Source organism: Humulus lupulus, chromosome 7, assembly GCF_963169125.1.
Source record: "Humulus lupulus chromosome 7, drHumLupu1.1, whole genome shotgun sequence".
Classification (NCBI taxonomy): Eukaryota; Viridiplantae; Streptophyta; class Magnoliopsida; order Rosales; family Cannabaceae; genus Humulus; species Humulus lupulus.
Window position 1 is genome coordinate 181452887 of NC_084799.1, and position 5928 is coordinate 181458814.

The 5928-nt window shown below is 40.4% G+C and overlaps 1 non-coding gene across 1 annotated transcript; it reads right to left on the reverse strand.

Moving 5' to 3' along the window:
- Positions 1-1819: 1819 nt before the first annotated feature.
- Positions 1820-1925, reverse strand: LOC133792869 (small nucleolar RNA R71). Its single transcript, XR_009874341.1, has one exon. It is a non-coding gene; the product is annotated as a small nucleolar RNA R71 (small nucleolar RNA).
- Between the last annotated feature and the right edge of the window lie 4003 nt (positions 1926-5928).

A 5928-nucleotide genomic window follows, 5' to 3' on the forward strand; every position in this document is an offset into this window, starting at 1 on the left:
GGGGCTGAAGTGGGAGTTTAGGAGGAGAATCAAGGGAGCTTAGGGGTGAATTCCCCACTTGAGGTAAGAATTTATTGAGAATTTAAGGCTTGTTTCTGTTTTGAATTGAGAAATTTAAAGCATGAGTTAAGTTTTAAGTTTTGGTTTGAGTTTGCTGAAATTAGAATTCAAAAGGTGGATTTGTGGGTGTGATTGTGTTTTGATCTTGATACTAGTGTTTATGGGTTGTTAGATGGTTCATTTGAAGTTTTAAATTGATCTTGGGGTTTAGGTATTTGATTGGGATGATTTGGAGAGGTTGTAGCTCGGGAAAAACGCAAGAGAAAACCCAGAAATCTGGGTTCGCGAAGGAGTGCCGCGGCCCTGTTCTTGGGCTGCGCGGCGCGAGGATGCTTCAGGAAATGGCCTAGCCGCTGGGCGCCGCGGCCCTTGAGGGGAGTTCCGCGGCCCTAGGCCATTTTGGCAGCCAAAAATTTGGGTTTTTAGGGCTTTTGCCCGGGGACACGGGGATGGTTCCAATGTATTGTTTTAAGGAATTAGAGGTCCCGAGGGTACGGGATTGGTCCCGGGAAGTGGTTTTGGGTTTGGTTAGTATTAAAAGTGTTTTATGTGTGTTGTGACTAGGATTTCGGAAAGGCTCGTGCTAGAGGACCGTGCTTGTGACCTTGGTGCATCGGAAAGCTCGGGATACAGGTAAGAAAACTGTAGCACCCGAGAACAGGGCATGGGCGCATAGTGATATTACAGGGCATGGCCCTAGATTGTATTACGTGCTAATGTATAACCTTAAATGAATTATTATATGATTGAATGATTATTTCGAGATGTACTATATGTGTGATTATAATGAGATGAACGGCTAAGGTCGAGAGCGGCGAAGGCTGAGAACGGCCGTGGGGCCGGAAGTAGCACTTAGCACATGGAGTGCTTATAGTCAGGGTGGGACCCAATGGATACATGAGTTATCCTTACGGTAAGGACTGAGACCCCAGGCTTTGGTTAGGCCTCTGGGGCGGCATGGCCGTGTTTCTTCAGTCTGATGGTTTTCCTGTTTATCAGTGGATTATATGTTATTTACTGTATGAATTTTCTTGCTGGGCTTCGGCTCACAGGTGTTCTGTGTTGCAGGTAAAAGCAAAGGGTCAGTCAACGAGCCATGAGTATGGAGAGCGTGGGGGCGGCGCGTACATGTTCGGCTTGCCCGACTGCTTTGGTTGGGGGCATTTTGAATATGGCTGTATTAACTTATTCTTTTGATAGTCAATCAAGTGTAAATCTATTTTTGAGTTGTAAGTATTTTGTAAACCTTATTTTTGGGATCCCAGATGTTGATACTTAAAGTTTTCAATGAAACTAAGTATTTTCAAAGATTACAGCCTTAACTTCCGGTTAGTCACACTTTTGGTCTTTGAAAACCTCGTAGAGTCAGTTAGTTGCACAGTTGTGTTTTAAACTCACTTAGTAACGGCTCTAAGGTAGTAGGGCGTTATAGATACATTCAAGTATTCGTCCTCCTACTGTTGAGGCAAATAATTTTGAGATAAAACCCTCGATTATTCAGATGGTACATAATTGTGTACAATTCGGGGGATTGCCAAAAGAGGATCCAAATCTCCATATTACCAACTTTTAGAGTTGTGTGCGACATTCAAAATGAACGAGATGAGTAACGATGCTGCCAGATTAAGATTATTCCCATTTTCGTCAAGAGACAGAGCTAAGAGTTGGTTGAATTCATTACAAGCCAACTCTATAGGCACTTGGGAAGACTTGGCTCAGAAGTTCATTAGTAAATATTTTCCTCATGCGAAGTCAGCCTGATATAGAGGAGAAATTTATAACTTTCATCAGCTGGATAGGGAGTCGTTATATGATGTGTGGGAACATTTTAAGGAGTTGCAAAGGAAGTGCCTACATCATGGAATAGAGAAGTCGCTACTAGTGCATACATTTTACAATGGTTTGGGGGGAAATACAAGGACAATTATTGACGCAGCATCGAGAGGAGCGTTAATGAGAAAAAATGCTAATGAACTTATAAATTACTAGAAGAGATGGCCATGAATAACTACAATTGGCCTACTGAGCATGAGAATAAGAAGGTGGCAGGGGTCTTAGAGGTTGATCCTATTGCTTTATTGACCGCTCAAGTGGCATCTCTAACCAAAAAATTGCAGCAGAATAACCTCGCCACACAAGCAATGCAAGTACAGAATGTCATGAGTTGTGAGATTTGTTGTAATGTCCTGGGTAACCAAGACCGTTACACTGTGTGTTTAAAATAGTGCAAGACTTGCTAATCAAGTCATTTGAACAAACTGTGAATCTAAAGTCATCAACTGACTAGGAATAAAAGATTTTGGTCATAAATAAGTTATTTTCGTTTAAAATGGAAGTTTAATACATAGACTCCCAAAATAGGGTTTGGATGACTTATTTACAAAAATTCCAGAAGTTATAAACAACTCCAGCCACTCTAATGGCAAAATACTTATTTTAGGTTTTCGTCCCTGTACAATCCCTCGACCATGGTGGCCGAGCAGCTGACAATGTACACCTCGTCCCCAGAGCTCTCCAACTCATGGTTGAATCTACATGCCCTTGCTCTTACCTGCACCACGTAGCACCCGTGAGCCAAGGCCCAGCAAGAAAACATAATATATATAGCATGATTAACTTCAACAACCAGCTATTTCACAACTCATAACCATGTAATCAGCAATTCACAACGTTCACCTATTCAGTGAATACAATCGACAAACTAACAATTTGTCATTTAGATAATCTACATATCATATTTATCATATTACAACAAATATCATGATCATAATCAACAATTCATTTCAATCATTACACAATATTTAGGGTCGACACCCTTAGGCCGCTCCCTCTGTTTAACCCACTGTCTTCGGCTCACTTAGGCCGCCCCCAGTGTAATACCCACTGACTCCGGCCAGCTTAACCGAGCTCAGTGATTAATAAGCTGTCCTCGGATACCAGTGTCCAAGCCGCGCCATGTGCGCAAATATTATTTATGGCACCCTTAGGTCGTTTATTATATGTCTCATGGCATAATACCATCTATGACATCATATACAGATATAGGGAGCCCTTAGTCCCATCACAATCACATAATAATGCATACAAATATAGGGAACACTTAGTCCCAACCTAACCACATATTCGGGTGCAGTTTTCTTACCTCTTGTTTGAGCAAGAAACACTTTACGAATGACCCTCGAGAGCGATCGATCTTTTAATCCCTTAGCGGTCACCTAGTCATAGCCAAATATGGAATCCAATTAATGAAAATACCAATAGATGAGTCTTAACCTAAATCTCACTCCCGGGACCTCGAATTGTACCCAAACGGTGAGTAGATTCAATCTCGAGCCTTAAGGATTGAAACCCCGAGCCAAAAACCCTTAAAAACACCCAAAATATGCATCTGAGAAAACAGGGTAGCGCTACAGCGCTACCCCTCTAGCGCCCCAGCACTACAACCAGGGACATTTTGCCTTGGCTAGCACTGTAGCGCTACCCTCTGGGCGCTATAGCACTAGGACCATGCAGACATGGCCCTGGTTCTTCTTCCTTCAAATTCTCCATTTTCAACCTGTTTCAAAAACTTCCAAACACCATTTAAACCCCCAAATGAACCCAAATACCATATATACTAGTCCTAGGCATCATAACCTACCCAACCTTTGCCAAAAACCCCATTGGATTCTCTACTTTCAAACCCAAAATCCCAACTAAACTCAGTAACAAAACAGAGCAGAAAACCAGAGTTCTAGTGGTTGGAATCTTACCTCAAGCTCGGTATGAACTCCTCTTCAATGATGGAACAATACCCTAGATCCTCAACACTAGATTCCCCAGCTTAATTCCTCAAAAGAAGCTTCAAAATTGAAGAAAATGGTGAACGGTGGAGGCAAAAGATAATGCTTTGTTTTTCTCGTACAGCCTTCTACTATTTTCCAGCCTAAATATTGATATATATATATATATATATCCTTAAAGGTAAAATGACCTAAATGCCCTCAAGCTTAATTAAAATCTTTAACAGCCACCAAGGGCAAAATCGTCCTTTCGCACCTATCTCGTTAATCATAATTAACACCCTCCAATTCCCGTTATTCTCAATATTCTCAAATACCAATAATTCATATCCCATTACCCCTTAACTCCCGGCAACGTTCTAATCACCAAATTACCTCGGGACTCACTCCGAGCCCCGAACTTAACCCCATTATAACCAAACCGCTAACTAATACTCAACGATCGTCTCGTGTCCAAAAGCTCGAACAAATCCACATTATAATGTGGCCTTAACAATAACTACCAATATACAAATAATTATACAATTATGCCCTCAACAACCAAGTTACCAAAATGCACCCATAACAAAATATATACCCATATGCATGCATTCACCATCATATAATAATATGATCCACATAAACATGCATATAATCATATAATAGCACAAATAATCAATTATGGCCCTCCCGACCTCCTAATCAAGGTCCTAAACCTTATTAGGAAATTTGGGTCGTTACATTTGTGGGGGACCGCATTCTTATGAACAATTCCCGAGCACAGCTAAATGCTCAACAAACGTAAATAGTATGCCTTTGGAACAGGCACAGGTTATTGGTAACTTTTCAAGACCTACACCCAACACTTACTCAAATTCATATATACCTGTGTGGAAAAATCACCCAAACTTGTCTTGGAAAATTAACCAAGGTTTACAACCACAGTATCCACAATATCCACATCAACAACCACCTCATCAACCGAATTATGGACTACACTCTAGGCCTTATTATGATCCAAACACACGCCCATCACATCCACCACCACATTCTCTATTGAACTCACCAACAACACAACCTGAAGTAAAACCCGATGTACTGAATCAATTTATGCTCTATCGGGAGTTTGGAGACTCAAATGGAGAAGTTGGCTACTTTGATGACAAACTGTGCTCAAGGAAATTTACCAAGCACTACTGAGGTAAACCCAAAAAGAGTAGTGCAATACAATATCCTTGAGGAGTGGCAAGGAGTTGAAAGAGCCAAAAGTGGTTGATAAGGAGAAGGAAGTGAATGGGTCTAAAGTTACTAAGAACTTAGAAAAGAAGTAAAAAATAAGTATAGATCACCATATAAAGATCCCATATCCTTAGAGGCTTCAAAAGAATAAGCTTGACAAGCAATTTTCTAAGTTTTAGATGTCTTTTGGAAGCTTCACATCAACATTCCTTTTGCCGAAGCACTTGAACAAATGTCAAGTTATGTTAAATTTATGAAGGAGATCCTATCAAAGAAAAGGAAATTGGAGGATTATGAGACAGTGACACTTACTGAGAAGAAACTACCTCCTAAGTTTAAAGATCTTAGTAGTTTCAACATCACATGTTGTATAGGGGGTTCAGTAGAAACAAAGGCTTTATGTGATTTATGGGCTAGTGTGAATTTAATGTCTCTATCAATCTTTAAGAAGTTGAATTTGGGAGAAGCTCGGCCTACTACTGTGTCTTTGAAGATGGTAGATAGATCAGTCAACCATCCTCGTGGAGTGATTGAGGATGTATTGGTGAAAGTGGATAAATTCATCTTTCCTACTGACTTTATTATTCTAGATATGGAGGAAGATGACAATATTCCAATAATACTTGGAAGGCCATTCTTGGCTACTGGTAGGGCTTTAATCGATGTACAAAAGGGTGAGTTAAAGCTGCGAGTGCAAAAAGATGAGGTAATATTTGATGTTTTTGCAGCAACGAAAATTCTAACTTGTTGTAGAGTTGAAATGGTAAAACAAGGAGAGAACAAGTTGGAAGTATCTAAGAAAAGATCCATGGTTCAATGTGGTGTTCAAACAGTTCATCATCGTGTGAAAAAGATCTTTACTGGGAAA